The sequence below is a fragment of the Molossus molossus genome, unplaced genomic scaffold (genome assembly GCF_014108415.1).
Source record: "Molossus molossus isolate mMolMol1 unplaced genomic scaffold, mMolMol1.p scaffold_m16_p_13, whole genome shotgun sequence".
In the NCBI taxonomy this organism is placed as follows: Eukaryota; Metazoa; Chordata; class Mammalia; order Chiroptera; family Molossidae; genus Molossus; species Molossus molossus.
The window spans coordinates 26713109-26731876 of NW_023425348.1; positions in this window are offsets into that span (position 1 = coordinate 26713109).

Here is an 18768-nt window from a genome sequence, read left to right on the forward strand (position 1 = left end):
AGACACCCTGGAAGTAGGTCTAGTTGGATTGTTCTAGGCCTGGAGGAGGGGGGAGCACGTGAAAGGGAGAAGGGGGGAGCTGCAGCTTCTGAGGGCTGCAATATTGGCCCCCATCCCTCTTCTCTGGACCAAGGTTTATGGAGCGTGGAAGACACGGGACCAGCCTGGAGTCACCTTTCGGGAAACGCTAGGTGCTGTTCCACTGTGGCGGTGGAGTCACAGGCAGAGAAATGGCTCCCAAGGGCCGAACTCGGTGACAGCGGTTTCCTGGGAGCCCGGCCGCCGCAGGAGCTGAGTCGGGAAGGCAGAGAGGCGTGGGGCTTAAACCACCCTTTGGTTTGTCCAGAGGGAAAGGTTCCGATGTCATCCTGAGATTCCAGCCTGCGCACCTCCTCTAACTCTCAGCCTCAGGCCTACCTCCAGAGGGCGGTTAAATAAACGCTGGGAGCCGAGTCCCCCTCTTGAAGCATTTACTTCAAAGAAGCCCCACGCGAAGAAAAAGTTGCCGATGAGAAAAACTGGGATAACAAGTGGCAAAGCTCAAGAGCCTCAAAACCTGTCCTGCCGGCACCAGGCCCTGCAGACAGAGCTCCTACCCAGCCCTGCCTCCGCCGGCCTCCCACCCCCTCCCACCATCCCTGGGACAGCTGCCACCAGGCCACCTCCCTGTTTAGACCCTGCAAGAAACAACCGACAGTTAGGAAAAACAATGATGGAAAGCGATCCCATTCGTGATGGCTACAGAAAATGCATAACTCGTAGTCATAAACCGAACAAGAAGCACGCAGGACTCTGAAGAAAACTCGAGTACTCTACTGTGGTACATTAGAAATGCTTTAATATGCGTGGAGAAATACCTATTCCTGGGTGGGAAGAATCAATCATATAAACATATCAGCTCTCCACCTAAAAGGAATTATTATGAAATTCCAGGAGTTTGGGATTTTTAATAATTCATGTATTGACCAAATTATTTTAGACTTTTCTGTTAAAATTAATGCATAAGACCCTCGGAGAAAATCTGGCAAAGAAGAAGAATAAGAAGGGTTTTCTCCACCCATTTAAACATGGATCATACATATACAGGGGTGAGCAAAAGTCAGTTTACAGTTGTGAGTGCCATTCTTTGGGGTTAATGAAGCTATTGTAATAACCATAACCTGCAAGTCTTTTTCCATACGAACACCTGTGAACCTACTTTTGCCCACCCCTGTATAAAAATGAGTGTGGGTCAGCACCAACATAGAGAGAAGGAAAAGAAAACGGAATAATAAATGTCCAGAAACAAATGCAAATACATAATTTTGTATATAAGAAACATTTTTTAAAGGAAAAGAAACAAGAAAAACCACCAATGGGGATAAAATGAACTGTTCAATAAATAGTGTCAGGAAAATTTACTAACCATTGGGTAGCAAGGAAATCACTACTGTCAAGGACAAGGCCAAGGTAAGCCAGATTCGGCCAGTAAAGAGCTTATGGAAGCAACCAGCCCTTCTTAGATTCAGGTCGTGAAAGGAGGTAACCAAGGTGCTAGCTGGCTGCGGCCCTCGGGCAGGGCAACCCGGGAACAAAAGGGACCAGGTGGCACTAATGACAGGACACCCTGGTGAGGAGAAACCAATGTCATGTTGCAGCCGAGTTTCATAGCTCCCAGCTGTTCCCTAGAGGAGGTGAGGCACAAAGCCTCAAACCTCATCAGAACCAGGGGGCCGTGGGAAGCTGTCCCTGACGCTCAGTCCACTGAGCTACACTGGCCAGGCTCAGTCATTTTTTTAAACCAAAGTACCTCTTGAATAAATTATTCGATGTCAAAATGAAGCGGGGTCATCAGCATTTTGTTTTTCCTCTTAGCGTTCTTTATACCAAGAAATGGGTGTCATCGGTTCCTACACAACACAAGTATTACCACATATATTTGGTCTTTTATTAAAAAGCTTGTTTGTGCCTGTGTCTCATTCCTGCAGTGGAGTTAGGAGTGAGGAGCTGCATGCTATGCACCAGCTCCCAGCACTGTCCATACACGCGGCAGTCATTTCTTCCACGTTGCGTTATTCTACGTGCTTCCGTCTAGATATCAGGACAGGTGTTCATGGGTGAGTCTGGGTCAGAGAAGTTGTACGAAATGTTTTGACAGTCAAGCATACATGCACACTTGTGCGCGCTCTCTCTCTCTCTCTCTCTCTCTCTCTCACACACACACACACACACACACACACACAGTTTTCCCTCAGCCTATCCCCAATTGCTGCAGTGCATTAAACCTTTACCATCCCAGTAGCTTCTCCATGATCTGGAGGGTGGCATGCTGTCATGGCTGCATTAACTGGTTCCTAAGAAAGGGATCTGAGAAGGGACTCCCCGGGTCCCAGGGCAAATGATGAGGTTGTCCTTGGCAAGGCAGGAAACCAAACTCAGCCATCTGCCTTCCGCTCTTGCTCCTACAGCAGCTCTGGTACGTAGAGCATATTTTCAGAGGATAAGGCGCGCTGTCAAGTTAGAAACCAGATAGGTTTTGAAGGTATTTTTAACCTGCACTAAAGCGTTCTTCAGGGGTGATTGATGGGTTAAAGCCCAGCGTAGCTTGGCCAGAGCCAGGCTAATTACATCCTGTGTGGGAATTCTAGATTCACAGAGAAGCACAAAGGTCTTGGGAGATCTATGGTTCTGACCTTGGGAGAATATTTTAATGGGAAGAAAATATGTTATTGCTACTGCATTAAGGGATCTAAGTAATTCAATCCAAAAGGTTCATCCCTTGAATTTAGTGATTCTATGATTGAGGGTTGATTTTTTATTTCCACAAAGGTATTTTTATATAATGTTGTGGTTCATTTAAAAGTGCTATAAAAGTTTTGTTCTGATATGTTTGGATAGCTTGGTCGATAGGACTCATCTTCTCTGTCCCAGAGTTGACTTTGTGTCCACAGCAGAGTAAGTCAGGGTTTCTTCAGGAGAGCAGCCATCTGTATGAGGATCCCCCTCCCGTCTAGTGGTCCACTGTGAACACAAGGTCAACATCCATCAGATGACAGGCTTGCACCACTCAGAGTTCCCTGCTTACCTTCTTCCCTTCATTTTTGAAACAGAATACACATTGTTGCTAATAAAAACTTTTACAAATTTAATATTTTATTGATGCATTATTTATTCTTCCTTTTTAATAATTATTGTATAAAATCTCATCATATGTCAGTTGATATTACTGCTCACCACTGACCTTATTTACATTTATTTTGCCTCATTTTACCTCTGTTTCAAAAGGTTTTTTTTTTCTTTATTGACTTCATGGGCTCCATTTAAACCCTTCCTGCTTATTGCCCTTCTCTCCTCCTTCACCCTTGACATTCTGAGGACGACCCACCTGGAATAACAAAGCCACAGTTTCCTGCGTTTTAAAAATTCTGCACCTTGGGGGATCGTGGGTGGTGTGGAAGTTGGGTAGCAATGGGAAGAAGTTTGCTCCACAGGGTTAAGCTCCTTCAGTGAGCATGGCACAGCTTTGTGTCGCCGAGCCCCACTGCGTCTCCAGCACACAGCTAGTTCGAGAGCTCCTGCCCTCATTTCCAGCCGTCTGTTGAGGCATCTCCACTCACGCCCACAGCACCTCACACTCAGCAAACATCTCCAAAACAGAACTCCTGCCTCTCCACCTCCGCCCTTTACCACCCAACTGGGGCGGGAGTGCACTTCATTCCCATGGACCTGAGGACAACCTTCTGCGGGGATTTAGATGCTATTTCATACACACACAAAGCCTGGGTGTTCAGCAATGTTGGGTCCCTCACCTTCTGTCCCTCTCGATTCCTTTTTTCCTTCCTTTTCTCTTTTCCTGAGGAAGAAAATTCTCAATTTAGGGAAAAGTCAAAGTTCATGGACTTGCCACAAAGAATTTGCTTGCATTTAAAGACAGAATATATTCTTTAGACAGAGAAGCCAGGCGTGGGAGTCTCAAGAGGAAAGTGACTCTTGGAGCCAATACCTTTTTTTTTTTTTTTTTAATCCTCACCCGAAGACATTTTTCCATTTTTTGTTTGGATAGAGTGGGAGGGAGAGAGAGGAAGAGAGAGAGAGAGAAACATCGACGTGAAAGGAACACACCGAGTGGCTGCCACCCGCACGACCAACCAGGACCAGGAACAAACCGCAACCAAGGTATGTGCCCTTAGCGGGAACCAAACCCGGGCCTCTCTGGACCGCAGGCCAACGCTCTAACCGCTGAAGCTAAACCGGCCAGGGCAGAGCCAATACCTTTTACCATGTTTTTATTGAGCAGAATTCACGTGAGAGGCGAGATGACGTGGGTGCAACGGAGCAGACTGGACACATCCTGGCTTCTTGTCACCACACAAAGGGGCTCTGGGCCAGAGCCACTGAAGCTGACCATGCATCTTAGGACACTGGACAGGCTGAGGAGGAGGGCGTTGTTTCACTGAGGTCGAATAAATGAGAGGGGGCGAAGTTTCTCTTGAGTTTCAGTTTTAATTCCACTTGAAAATCACCGAAAGCTGCAGGCACATCCATCAGCCCCAGGCAAACCCTACTACACCCATCCTCCCATTCTTCCAGAGTTGGGTTATTGGAAAAAGCTCATAAAACATGTGAAGACAGAACGTAATTATTAAATAGGCTGTAAGAAGCCTGAGAGCGCCAAAGCAGCATGCCAGGAACAGCGGAAACTGCTAGTCGCCTGTGGGTTTTTTAGGCAGAAAATAAAAGAGAGAAAGAGAGAGAGAAAAAAATACGGAGGAAATACAGTTGATGTGTTTTACTTAAGATAGTCAGTTCTTTTAGACAGTGGATCTAAAACACGGGCTTTAAAACCGAGCCCCTGCTCTGCTCGAGACCCTGTCGTAAAGGTGCAGGTTCAAAGATGTCATCTCTGACAGACCCCTGCTGTCCGGGTCAGGCAGACGTGGGTTCCGAGCACAGCTGCGCCCCTTACTCGACTGTGGTCCAGTCACTTCGTCTCCTGGAGCCTCAGGCTGCTGATCTGCAAACTGAGGATAATGATCCCATATTGTAAGAATAAAACAAAACATGTAAAGCTCTTTGCGTAATGCCTGGTACTTGGTCAACAAACCTTAGTTCTCTCCAGCTCCCACCCCACCTTCTCCCACTCGCATATCAACACGCTGCCTGGTCTCTTCCCTGCTGTATTCTCAATGCTTTGAGGGGTGCACACTGGCACGGAGCGTGGAGCAGGAGAGGGCGCGAGGGAGGTGTCAAAGTGCAAAGCTGCACTTTAGGAGAAGTAAATGGACATGATCAAAGGAGAACAAGCATGGTGGATGGGAACTGTTGAAGGAACCCCACGTCTAGTCCAGAGAAGAAAAGATTCACCGGGAGACGGAGGCCTGTATTCATCCGAGTAGGAGGCTGTGTGTACGGGGAAAGAGCCTTGATGGGCTTGGACCCAGACACTGATTTCGGCGCGGTGGTGGGAGCGTCTTCGCCTGCAGAGCCCTTACTGTGCAGAGGCGCCCTCTGGCGGTGGTGAGCGGCGAGCGGAAGGCGGGGGGTGTGCAGGTGCAGCCAGGGTGAGGGACTCGAGTGCTCCATGCTGGGAAGGGGAGAGAAGACCCCACTCGCTTTCAAGGCTCTGGTCCTGAGAATCCTTCACGTTTATACAGTCAGTGACTAAGGGGGTCAGTGGCTGTCACTTGTGACCATTCCAAACTTCACTTGGAATTTCCCAGCTTCCTAAATAATAGCCCAGACTTTGTTTTTCATGATAGTAATAATCGCCATTGCACTCAGCCCCTTTCCTCTTCTGCTTGTAGTTTCTCAAATACTCCAGCCCTCTCCCTGCTTCTGGTCCTCAGCCCCACTGTTCCTTCTCCCCCGACTGCCGCGGCCCCATACAAACCATCTTTCCCAAGTATGCCCGTTCCTTGTGACCCAGCTTACACCTGTCACGAACTTTCCCAGGTCCCAGCAGGTGCGATCAGCAACTCCCTTCCACCTTTCCACGTATTTTCTTCTTAGGTTCATCAGCGACCTCACCGGGACAACTCCCGCCTACTAGACTTGGCGTTTCTGGCCTCTCATTGAGGCTTATAGTATTGTTTATTCTCACCCCCCCTCAAAACAATAAGGAGGGCTCAATATTTAACTTTTAATTGAATAGCACAAGTAACTACACATTATTCTCTCCCCTATAAACACCACCACCAACAAACACACACACACACACAGAAAACAGCCCTGGCCGGTTTGGTTCAGCAGATAGAGCATTGGACCACAGACCCAAGGGTCGGGGGTTTGATTCCTGGTCAAGGGCATGTACCTGGGTTACAGGTTAATCCCCAATCCCCAGGCCTTGTGGGAGACAACCAATCCATGTGTCTCTCTCACATCCATGTTTCTCTCTCTCTCTCTCTCTCTCCCTCCCTTCCACTCTTAAACAAACAAACAAACAAAACAATGGTAAATTATCCTCGGGTAAGGATTAACCAAAAAGAAAAAAGAAAATAAGCAAGCAAAACTGGAAATCCAATTTATAATAATTTTCTGTTTGTCCACCATGTTTTTCTCTTCATATGGGTCCATGAGAAAAAGAGCTATGCAGCTGTTTCCCACTTTATGTGTGACTGTGGGGAATGCTTCACTCATTGTCTGTTTATACTCCTTTGTTCATTAAAACCCCAACCACTCTCCAGTAGTGAGGAATGTGATTTTGTGTATTTGGGTTCAAGTTCTAGTTCCAGCACGTACTAACAGGACGACCTTCAGCAAGATCACAGATCGAGGGGGTGGTACCCATGTTTCCTCAGCTGTCACATGGGGTGGATGACAGCTTGCCCTCGGGAGGATGTGAGAATCCAATAAAATGCAAATTCCTTTACAAGTTTTAGTGGCTAATATCATCAGTGTTCGGTGCAATAATGCCTTCTTGGCCACCTTCTTTGTCAAGCAGTTAATTCCATAGCAGGTGCTTTGAGAAGAACACCTAGCCCACTGCTCCCGTAGAGTTAAATGTGAACTCCTAGGGGAACAGGGAGGTTGCTCACCCTCCCCGCCCCTGGTGCCTGCTATTTCTACAAAGCACATTTCCTCTCCTGGGGTTTCTTACTCTGAAAACGAGAGACAAGCATTTGTCCTGAAAAGCCAGGGCATCATTTAAACACCCTCTTTCATCAACTGTAGTCCCGAGAGAAAAGGAGCTGTCAGTTTCCTTGTGCTAAAGCACAAAAGGAGGTAAATAACAATAATGGTTCATGGAGATAATGTTTCATGAAAAATACCCTCTGTTCAATCTCTCTGCTCAGAGAAACGGGGCCCGAGAGGCCTTGAAACCAACATGATTATGAGTCAGACAGAGGGAGAGATGCAGAAAGAACCTGGTCTCCCCATAATCCCATCCCTTTCCTTACCTGAGTCTCCACTAAACTCAATTTGCTAGTCACTCTCTGGCGCTATTTTTCTTTTGTCTGAATGCCTTTCACCCTTATTTTTTTTTTCCTTTTGTCAATACATATCTCTGTAAGCACCACACAACCTTTCTAGAAAACAGAGAGGATTCTAAATACATTTTGGATATTATAGGATGCCTTGAATGGTTTCTTAACAGTTTCTTGTATGTAAATTAATCTTAAGTACAGTATAGTCTAAACAAGAGGTTTCTATGAGCTAAATATTCATTTGCCCCCAAAAGTCCTATGTGGAAGCCTTGATGCACATCCTGATGGGATTAGGGGTGGGGCCTTTGGAGGTGGTTGGGCTGTGAGGGCGGAGCCCTTGAGATGGGATTAGTGCCCCTCGAGGGAGAGGTGAGGGCGCTGATCTCTCAGCCGAGTGAGGAAATAGCCAGAGGCGGCCACTGCCAACCAGGAGAGGTCTCTCCAGACCCCAGCCTGCCAGCACCTTGATCTTGGACCTCCCGGCTTTCCAGAGCTGTGAGAAATAAATGTTGGTTGTTTAAGCCTCCTGGTTTATAGTATTTTGTTATAGCAGCCTGAGCAGACTAAAATAGTCTAATTTGCTTTCCCACTTCTTTTATGTCTCTCATTGTGTCCCTTTGGGTACCGAGACAGAATTAGTCATGCAAGAGATTCGTTGGTGGGGGAGGGGGACATGTCTGAAGGATAAAGGGGTGAGGGCCTTCAGTCCCTCCCGGAGGTGTGACACCTGTGAAAGGGGATGGGGAGGAAGGAGCACTGGGTGAGAGGGGCCTCCAACTGCACGAGCTCTGGGAAGTCTCAGCCAGGCCAGCGGGGCCCAGGGCACAGGCTTGCACCAGAGGTGTCTGCGCTGTTCAGGGAAGGTCAGGCCGCCAGGGCCTCTTCACTGGCTGTGAATGGTGGTGGTGGTGGGGGGGGGGGGGGGGGGCGGGGCATGGCCTCAGCATGAACACTTGGGGAGACTCATATACGCAGCAGCTGGAGGCTGCTCCCCAACTATCCTTCACGAAGCAGTTCTCTTGAAGGGAGAGCGGAGGGTCACACCTCGGTGGCTGTGACAGCCCCCGTGCCTAGCTAACAGCAGACCAGGTACTCAGTACACCACAATCCACAAATCTCTAAGCAGTGCCCACGTCTCAAACCTTCCACTTTCTGTTCATCATTAAAACTTAGCTGTTTTGCATGCTGTTCTCTTAACGATGCTGTGTCCCATTTTCTTAGGACCTCAATGCCTCCAGGAAGTGACTGTCACTGGAGACTCGTTAAGAGTGCCGGTTCTGAGGCCACACTGCCTGGGTTCAGCCCCTGGGTTCACCTCCTACTAGCTGTGGGAGGTGGGACAGGTACTGAATGTTGTGCCTCCATTTTCTCATTTACTAAATTATGACAATTATAACAGCTATCTTGACAGGTTGTAAGAATTGCTACATGTGAAGCACTTAGAACAAAGCTTTGGAAATAAGTTCTCAGACAATATTAATTAACATTGAATGTGTCCCCCCAAATTCCTATGTTGACGTCTAACCATCAAGGTGATGAGATTAAGAGGTGGGGTTTGGGGGAGGTGGTTAGGTCATGAGGTCAGAATTCTCAGGATTAGTGCCCTTTTAAAAAGAGACCCTAATCAAATTTTTCTTTGCTTAATCCCTTCACCTTTTTCAACCAACCCCCACCCTCCCTCCTCTCTGACAGCGGTCAGTTTGTTCTCTATCTATGAGTCTGTCTCTATTTTGTTTGTCAGTTTATTTTGTTCATTAGATTCCACATATAAGTGAAATCATACAGTTTTGTCTTTCTCTGAGTGGTTTATTTCACCTGGGGTGGTGAATACACAATACCATGTACAGATGATGTATTATAGAATTGTATCCCTGAAACCTATATAATTTTATTAACCAATGTCACCTAAATAAATTCAATAAAAATTTTTAAGAAGTCTTTTCAGTAAAAAGAGAGAGAGACCTTAAAGAGCTCCCTTCCTCCCTTCCATCAGGTAAGGACACAGGGAAGTCTTCAGCCCTGAGGAGGGCCCCCACCTGCCCATGTTGGCACCCTGACCTTTTAGTCTCTAGAACTATGGGAAATAAATGTCTGATATTTATAAGCTACCCAGTTTATGGTATTTTGAGCATGAACAGACTAGGACAACAATTATTTTATTTTTTTAAATATATCTTTATTCATTTTTAGATAGAGAGGAAGGGAGAGGGAGAGAGATGGAAACATCGATGACAGAGAACATTGATCAGCTGCCCGCCCCGCCCTGGGGATGGAGCCCACAAGCCCTGGCATGTGCCCTGAGGGGGAATCAAACTAGCAGCCTCTTGGTGCAGGGGACAGTGCTCAATCCACTGAGCCACACTAGCCGGGCAATTATTTAAGAAGTAATAAGTGCTCAGTAAAAATGAACATTAATAGAATGTGTCTCCCAGTAACATGTTTGCCTTTGAAGTTTTGCGTTTCATTGTATCCTACTTGATAACTTCTAGCAGACATTTCACACAGTCTGGCAGAAGGGTCTAGGGCACCATTTCATGTGAGCTGGTCTGTTCTGTCTGGCTTTAGAATCACACAAAGTTGTTAGCGTAAAACCTAGTACATTAATATTAAACACTCAAAACTAGAGGGTGATGTCAGCATCATTGGAAAGTGAGAAGACTCTTGTTTCTCCTCTTAAATTTACAAGTCAGACAATTATAACTCAACAAATGCTCTCCAGCTCAATACACCACCATGCCTGAAAGAGTCACACGGCGAAATGGTAGCGATTTCTACCATGAGCACTGTTAAACGTAGTCTCTGCCTTCATTGTTTTCTTTTCATTCTTTCATTTAGTCAACATGTACTGAGCATCTGTGGGTGTCAGAGACCCAAAGGTTAATCAGACACAGCTCTTGCCCTCCACCGGACCAGACGCTAAGAGGAGAGAAGGCATAGGAGTAACTATATAAAGGGTAGAAGGTCATGATCGTTTTAGTAGAAGGCTGGATAAAGTGCTAAGAAAGTAGAGAAGAGGGAGAGATTACTTCCAGATGGGCATCAGGGAAGACTTTCTGAAACAACAGATCCTTCACCTGGGCTATAAATGCTGCGATGTAGCCCCATGGGGCCTGGGAATGTGCGGAAAGGGCCCTTTGGAAAGGAAACCACGTTTGGCATCATATTTATCATCTCCCATCACCTGGCCTGGAGGAAACTGTGTGTGTTTTCAGGGAAGTCTGCCTTACAGGAGCCAGCTGTCCCTCAAATCATCACACATCCAGACGGCAGAACTACACAGCAAATCAGAAATAATAGCATGACAGCTTCAAGCCTGTCATCTGCTCCTTTTAAGCATTTTATACAATGCTCATCTCTGAATGCTTTTCTGGGTCTTGGGGAATATGTCAGGGCCCTTCCCTTTCTTTTCTTGCAGGTTATTATCAGAATAATTGCATGAGGAGCAGCACTTTGTTAAGGACTGTGACTCCATTCCTTCCTTGGGGGAATTGCTGCCTGTCTCTTGCTCAGCCTGAACTTCCTTTGAATTGTGTTACTCTTTTGATTTGTTCATTTTCTGTCTTCACAACCTCCACCTCATGCATGTCTGCCACGAGGCTTCTCCTAAAACACATGCAGCCTGTGGGCTCATGTCACCTGTGTTTCTGTTCCTCAAGCCTCTGCTGGGAGATGGCCACAGTGGTGGCCATCTGTCAATTGTCCCCATTTAGGGACCATTTTGTGGAACAGTAGGAAACTCCTTGTGTTCTGTCCCCTGTTTACCTGTAGTAACCGTGGGAGGCGTGGCACGGGCCAGGCGACCTCTGGTTCTTTGATCTGATTGTAGCAGTCCTGACTGACGGAGGGGAGACGCAGGGAAGCACGCAGTGCCACGTGATGCAGGAAGGGCTCTGATTGCGGGCATTGCAGACCCACAGCCTTGGGGAGGAACTGGCTGGGGGAAGGGCAACGCAGTGGGAATCACAGTTCAGTTCTGGAAAGTTTCAGATCCCTTTGAAGTCATCCCTGTAAAGATGTAGAGTAGGCAGTTAAATATCTACATATGGAGTTACGGGGGGGGGGGGGAGTTAAGGTTAAAGATATAATAGACATAAATAGAGAGAAATCTGGGGATCTTCAGGATATAGGTGTTGTCTAAATCTATGGGACTAGATAGTATCACCAAAAAGATGAATGTTTATAGAGAAGAGAAAGAGGGGCCCTAGGACCTTCCAAAGGTTAGAGGTCAAGGAGAAGATGAGGACCCCACCACAGAGATAAGAAGCAGTCAGTGAGGCAGCACAAATCCAGGAGCATCTGAAGTCATGGAAGCAGACGAGGGAGGCATCTCCAGGATGAGGAATGATCAAGCTGGCCAACTAGCTGACAGGTCAGGAGAGGGGCAACTGAAAACTGACTGTTGGATTCAGCAACATGGACATTCCTGGTGACTCTGATGAGAGCAATGTCAAGAGATTCGCTCTGGCTCCTGGGCTGCGTTCCAGCCACTTGCCTGCCCCGAGCTCCGTGCTCCTTTCCTGGACCACCCGCAGGTTTTCTATACAACAGTGTCCCGAAACCCCTCGCCACTGCACAGATCTCTGTCTGCAGATATTACAGATATTCTAACACTTCGGGGTTTAGGGGGCTTTGAGAAACCTATATAAATGTGTTCTTTCTCCGCATATACATATAATTATGTGTTATAGTTTCAGGGGTTCACAGACTTCATAATCCCTGACCCCAGAATAAGAACGCCTCGCTCTAGGCTCAGCTAATCAGGTTCCTTCAGTTCTGGGAACACACAAGTCTTGTAACCCTCATTTGTCCTTTTTCTTTAGAATTTTTTTTTAAATCCTCACTCGAGGACATTTTTTTGTTTTGTTTTTTGTTCAGATAGAGTGGGAGGGAGAGAGAGGAAGAGAGAGAGAGAAAAACATCGATGTGAAAGGGACACATCAAGTGGCTGCCACCCGCACAACCCAGCCAGGGCCGGGGACAAACTGCAACGGAGGTACGTGCCCTTAGCGGGAACCGAACCCGGGTCTCTCCGGACTGCAGGCCGACGCTCTAACTGCTGAGCTAAACCGGCCAGGGCCTCATTTGTCCTTTTGAGACCCCAAACCCTCCTCTGATCTTTGTTCAAATCAAAGACAATTAGAGCTAAGAACAAATAATGTTTTCATTATAAGCTCTCAGGGAGGCAAACTTAGGACAAACACAAGCAGACGTGGTAACCAATTCAAACGTGTTAAATGAAATTATTTCACCTATATTCATACCTTTGTAGCTCAACCTTAGATCTGATCTCTTCTGCTAGTTACCATAGGTGGTTAGACTAGGGGCAGCCAGATATTGTGTGTCAAGGATCATAAACTCAACGGCTCTGGGCACCAAGCACATAATGGAATAGTTTGAATGCATGGAGAACACCCAAATGATATGGTCTTTAGTGAAGAGGAAGTGGAGAGGCCATACTTGGTTTTAAAAGAGCAGCTGAGCCCTGGCCGGCTTGGCTCAGCAGTTAGAGCATTGGCCCGTGGACCAATGAGTGGCGGGTTCGATTCCGGTCAAGGGCACGTACCTTGGTTGTGGTTCATCCCTGATCCTGGTCGAGTAGTGTGGTAGGCAGCCAGTTGATGTGGCTCTATTACATCAATGTTTCTCTCTGTCTCTCTCGCTCTCCCTCCCTCCCACTCTATCTGATAATAAGTAGAAAAATATCCTCAGGTGAGGATGGAAAAAAAGAGGAGCTGAGCTCTGGCTGGTTTTGCTCAGTGGTAAGAGCATCAGACTGCTGACCAAAGAGTCATGGGTTCATTTCTGGTAGGAGGAAAAATAAATAAATAAATAAAATAATAATAAATTAAAAAAATAAAAGAGCAGCTGATACTCTGCTCTTACAAATGTTGACATGCAAGGATTTCAGCTCATATTGCTAAAACTTGAGTTTCTTTTTTTTTCTTCTTTATTGATTTGAGAGAGAGAGGAAGGGAGAGGGAGAGAGAGATAGACACATCGATGAGAGAGAACATCGATTGGCTGCCTCCCACATGCCCCCCACTGGAGACTGGGCCCACAACCTGGGCATGTGCCCTGACCAGGAATCGAACCAGCGACCTCTTGGTGCATGGGTCAACGCTCAACCACTGAGCCATCTGGCCAGGCTGAACTTCTGAGTTTCTAAGATAATCTGCAGTCTTGATTCTCATGCAGGCTAAATAAAATACATAAGCAGCAGCCAGCATATATAGTCTTTAGGGTACCAGCTACTGACCCCAAGCTAGGCTGAGTCAGAGAGAGGACTGAGTATGTATAGATAACTTTGGTGTGGAATCTACTTCTTTTGTTCATTGTGACAGACCATTTTCCCCAAATTGCCTACGTTTATTTTCAGCCCCACATATTTTCTAGGACCCGATTATTTGCATCAAGTGAACCTGGGACCTGGGCTGGCCTTTGTAGCTGGCTTGACAAGCAGACATGATGCTGTGGGGCTTCCAAGACCAAATGCTACAAAGCGACAAGTTTTCCACCTGGTCCTCTCTCTTAGGAGGCTCACCCTGGGAGCCCTGCCCCCCGGCTGTGAGGAAGCCTAAATTAGCCTAGCAGAGGTCACGTGGATCTACTCCTGGGAGAGGAAATGAGGGTCAGCAGCCAGCGTCCACTGCCCAACATGTACAAGAACAAACCTTTAAATTGTTTTAAGCCAAGTCTTTGAGTCCTCCAGCCAAGTCCATCGGGAGCAAAGACAAGCTCTCCCTGCTTGTCCAGTTCCTGACAGACTCCGTGAGCATAATAAACAGTTGCTTTATGTCACTAAGTTGGAATGACTTGTTAGGCAGCCTTAGTAACTGAATTTCCATTTAAAACTGAAAGTTTTTCAGCAATTCTATCTGTGGAATACACCTTTTATTTTATTTTTTTATTTTTTACAAGGTTTCATTGCCTTACATCTTTTTTTTTCCAATTTTTATTACAGATGTTTCTCCTCCCCCTCCTCACACCCTCCTCCCCATCCCCCCCACGCCCCAGCATTGTTGTCTGTGTCCATTGGTTACACATACATGCACATTAGTTCTTCGGTTCATCTCATCCATCCTCCCATCACCTCCTCTGAGGTTTGTCAGTCTGAACCCTACTCCTTGAACCCTACTTCTATGTCTCTGGGTCTATTTTGTTCATCAGCTTATTTTGTTAATCATATGTAGAATACACCTTTTAGAAGCATCTTCTTTCTCTAGAATTTTTTTTTAATCCTCACCCGAGGGTGTTTATTGATTTGAGAGAGAGAGAAGAGGGGTATGTGTGTGACAGAGAAACATCAGTCAGCTGCCTCTCATAGTGTCCCATGCGGGGATCAAATCTTCAACCTCCGTGGTGCACGGGACACTCCCACAAATAGACCCACGGGCCAGGCCGAAGTATTTTAATTTACGATTTCTTTGGCTGATGCCCCACCAACGACTCTGAATCCCAGACTTGCCAGGACGGCAGCCTTCTCCCAGGCTCACTTTCCCAGGAACCTCCAGGTCCGCCCTGAAGCAGATCTCGGCGGAGCCCTCGGGGCAGCCGAGCTACATTTGCATTCTTCAACCTTTTCAAACCAAAAATAGCAGTTTTCATTAAGCGGGCTTAAGTCTCAAACTCGAAACACTGCTTTTTTGTTGGCGAGGCTTCTCCCGCCTGTCGATCGGGGTCGTGCTCCCGCGTAGCGCATCCTCTGGGAGACCCCCAGACGACGCGACCCTGTGCCCGCCGCGATCGCCTGGTGTGGCACAGACCCGCGGCAGTCCGGTGGTGAAGGGCTGGGAGTTTGCAGCAGACGAGTCTGAGTGTGAATTTTGCTTTGCTGTTTCATTTAGAGCTATGGATGGTGGACAAGTTGGGTCCCACATCTATAAAAAAGGAATAACAATGCCTTTCTCAGTGTCATTGAGGAATAAATGAAGTATGAAAAGTGCTTACCCCTATGCCTGGAGCATAGCATGAGCCTGGTAAAGAAAGTTATTACCACCACCACCACCATCACCTCCACCAGGACCAGCGCCGTCACCAGGAACAATACCACCACACCACTGGCAGCATCACAGTCACCAACACCCCTGCCACACCACACCTTCTGCCACACTGCGTTGTCCTTGTCACTCACTCGGCTCCCCAGGCAGGGAAGGTGACTTTGTGTCTTCATGTCCACAGGGCCCTCACCTTGTGCTCTGAAAGTAGTAGACACATATTTCATGATACAAGCCAATGAAGGGACATGCAGGACAATATTTTAAAATCCCCTTTAGCTCTATAATTGTATGGCAAGAATATGGGACCTAACAGACTGGAGTTCCCACAATGTGAAAGGCACTAAGCAGGCACTGTCTCTGTATCACATGCAATCTTCACTCTCACCTCCTGCTCCCAGCAGACTCGCCCTCTCTGCCAACCTCTCTTCTCGTTCACCGCCTCACTCTGTGGGCCCAGCCCTGCCTGATATCTCAAGAATGACTTACGCTAATTTTAGATGGTATTCACTGAAACGAGTGGTTCTCAAAGTATGTTCTTTCTGGGCATCTCATAGAAATGCAAATTCTTTTATTTATTTATTTATTTATGTATTTATTTATTTTTAAATTCTCACTCGAAGATATTTTTCTGTTTACCTGCAGATAGAGTGGGAGGGAGGGAGATAGAGGGAGAAAGGGAGAGAAAGAGAAACATCGATGTGAGAGGGATGCATCAACTGGTACATGCCTTTGGCTGGAATTGAACCCAAGACTCATTGGTCTGTGGGCCAAACCAGCTAGGGCAGAAATGTAAATTCTTTATCCCCCATCTCAGACCTAAGGAGTCAGAAATCTGTGTGTCTTAAGCAGCCCCCCAGGCGAGTCTGATGCTCGCTCAGGTTTGAGAGCCACGATGTAAACCTCGCGTGAGCAGGCGCTGAACAGTTCCACCCACATGGTGAGCGGAAAGTTTTCAACCTTAGCCGCTGGAGTGAGGCTAGGAGGCTATCTGGGGCTCCTAAACCAAAGCATTATAAACAACGGGGAACTGGCTGGCGAGGGCAGCAGGGGGAAGAGGGAGGGCATAGGACAGGACTAGAGATGAGAGCAGACTTTCTAAGCAGCCTTCAGCTCAGAATGGTCATTCTTCTGGCTGGCATCAGGGAGGCTTGTAAACTTCTTCCACCTCTATAGCAGAACGTGGTTTTCGGGAGCCACATACAACGGGAACACAGAGCAGGGCCGGCTGAGGGGCTGAGGCACCAGGGCCTCCTGCTCGCTCCCGGCGTGGCCCTGAGTTCCTTGGGAAAACCACACACTTCCTTGCAGCTGTGATTCTGTAAAGCCATCAGCAGAGCCGTTGGTCACATCTTAGCCACCAGCCAGAGCAAAGGCACCAAGGTGTCAGCAACAGATGGGAGGCATCAGGGCCCCTGCCTGCAGGGGGCACCAGCACACAGGATACATGGCAGCCTGGCCAGTCTAGGAAGCCAAGGCCTGGATGAAATACCAACACGGTCTCGCCTGACTGCAGTGCCCAGATGAGCGAGCCAGCAGAGGACAGAGACCATGGGTGAAGCAAGCCCCCAGGAGGCAGGAGCTGACAAGTCACAGATTGGAATGACTATGGGCTCTTGGTTGGCTTGGATGATTTCTCCTGGACAGCCTTCCATTAGGGAGGGCGTTTGGGGGAACGTTTTATAGTGTGTGGTTATGTATATAGAGACATGACACACACATTGTAGATAGAAAAATATTATGGTTCTCGTTGCTTGGAGAGTTCAGTGACTCTCAACAGATCACTTTGCTGCATTTAGAAGATGTATCACAATAACCTACTATGATGTTATTACCCCTCTACTTTTGCTGTTTCTGAAATGCCTTTCCCTCCCTGAGGATTCCTGTCAGGGGTTGCCTCCTCCTGGAAGTCTTCCCTTTGTTCTTGCTGCATGAATTTCTGCACTGTGTTAACTTGCTGACAGACTTGTTGCTCTCTCTAGATCACAACCCCCTGAGTACAGGCTCCGTGCATTCAGCTAGCACCAGCCCAGCGCGATTGCAGAACAGATGTTCAAAAAATCCTGGTGGAATGGCTGAATCAGTCATTGCAGGAGAGCAGGGCATCTCACCCGGGCGAGCCCAGCTGTCAGTGGAGAGCTGCTGGACATCACACCTGCTGGGGCTCACCGGCTGGGCTGGGGTGGAGGTGGGCACACTTCACACTCACATGGGTGCTTTTCTTTCCCTCTTGCTCTGAGAGCAGTTGGTAAGACAGGGAAGGCATAGATCCCAGAGCCCAGGAAGGTGTAGCTTCCAGAGGGTGATAAATCTTACTGCTCACACCACAAGCAGAAACAGAATTGAAGTAGGTCTCACTGGTCCCCAGACTCAGAATATCAAATCTCCTTGGTTACAAGGTTGCTGCTGATCCTTGGGTTTTCTGCCCAGTTTCTTCTTCTTGGGGCTCATTTAAGCCATTGCTCACTGCTAGGACTATTAGAAGGAAGGGAGCTGAGGTGAAAATCTGTTTCATTTAGCCCTGGCTGGTTTGGCTCATCGGTTAGAGCGTCAGCCCGGGGTCCGAAGAGTCACAGGTTTGATTCCAGTCAAGGGCACATACCTGGGTTGCAGTTCAGTCCCCAGCCCTGATGTGGGAGGCAACCAATCAATGTGTCTCTCACATCAATGTTCCTTTCTCTCTCTCTCTCTTTCCCTCCCTTCCACTCTATCTGAAGATAAATGGAAAAATATTATTGGGTGAGGATTTAAAAAAGAAAAGAAAAGAAAATCATGCCCGATTCGTGTGTCAGTGGTTGAGCATCAACCCATGAGCCAGGGGTTGCCGGTTCGATTCCCAGTTGGGGCAAATGCCTGGCTGTGGGCCCAATCCCTGGGGGGTCATGCAGGGGCGGCCATTCGATGTTCTCTCTCATTGATGTGTCTGTCTCTCTCTCCCTCTCTCTTCCTCTCTCTCTGAGATTAATGAAGAAAACAATTTTTTTAAAAAGAAAGAAAATCAGCTTCATTTAAATAATCTGACCAGGCTGTTTCCTTTTTTCCCTTCAAGTCCCGTGAGGTTCCTTTCATAGGAAGGATGCGTGTCTGACCTAAGATGGACACTTTCTCATTGGTCTATATACATATTAAGGACTTTCCTATGCATTTAGAAATGCATAAATGACTACAATTAGGTTTTGTTTTCAAAGTTGGCATTTTTACATCCAGGTAATTATAAAGTTTGGATGACAGAAGACAAGTCTCCCACCCACATTTTGCTCCCAGCCAGGAAGGACAAGGGCAGTTAAGGACTATTATGGACTGAATGTTTGTGTCCCCCAAATTCACATGTCGAGTCTCTCTCTCGTCCCGAGTGCACACACCGCAAAGCG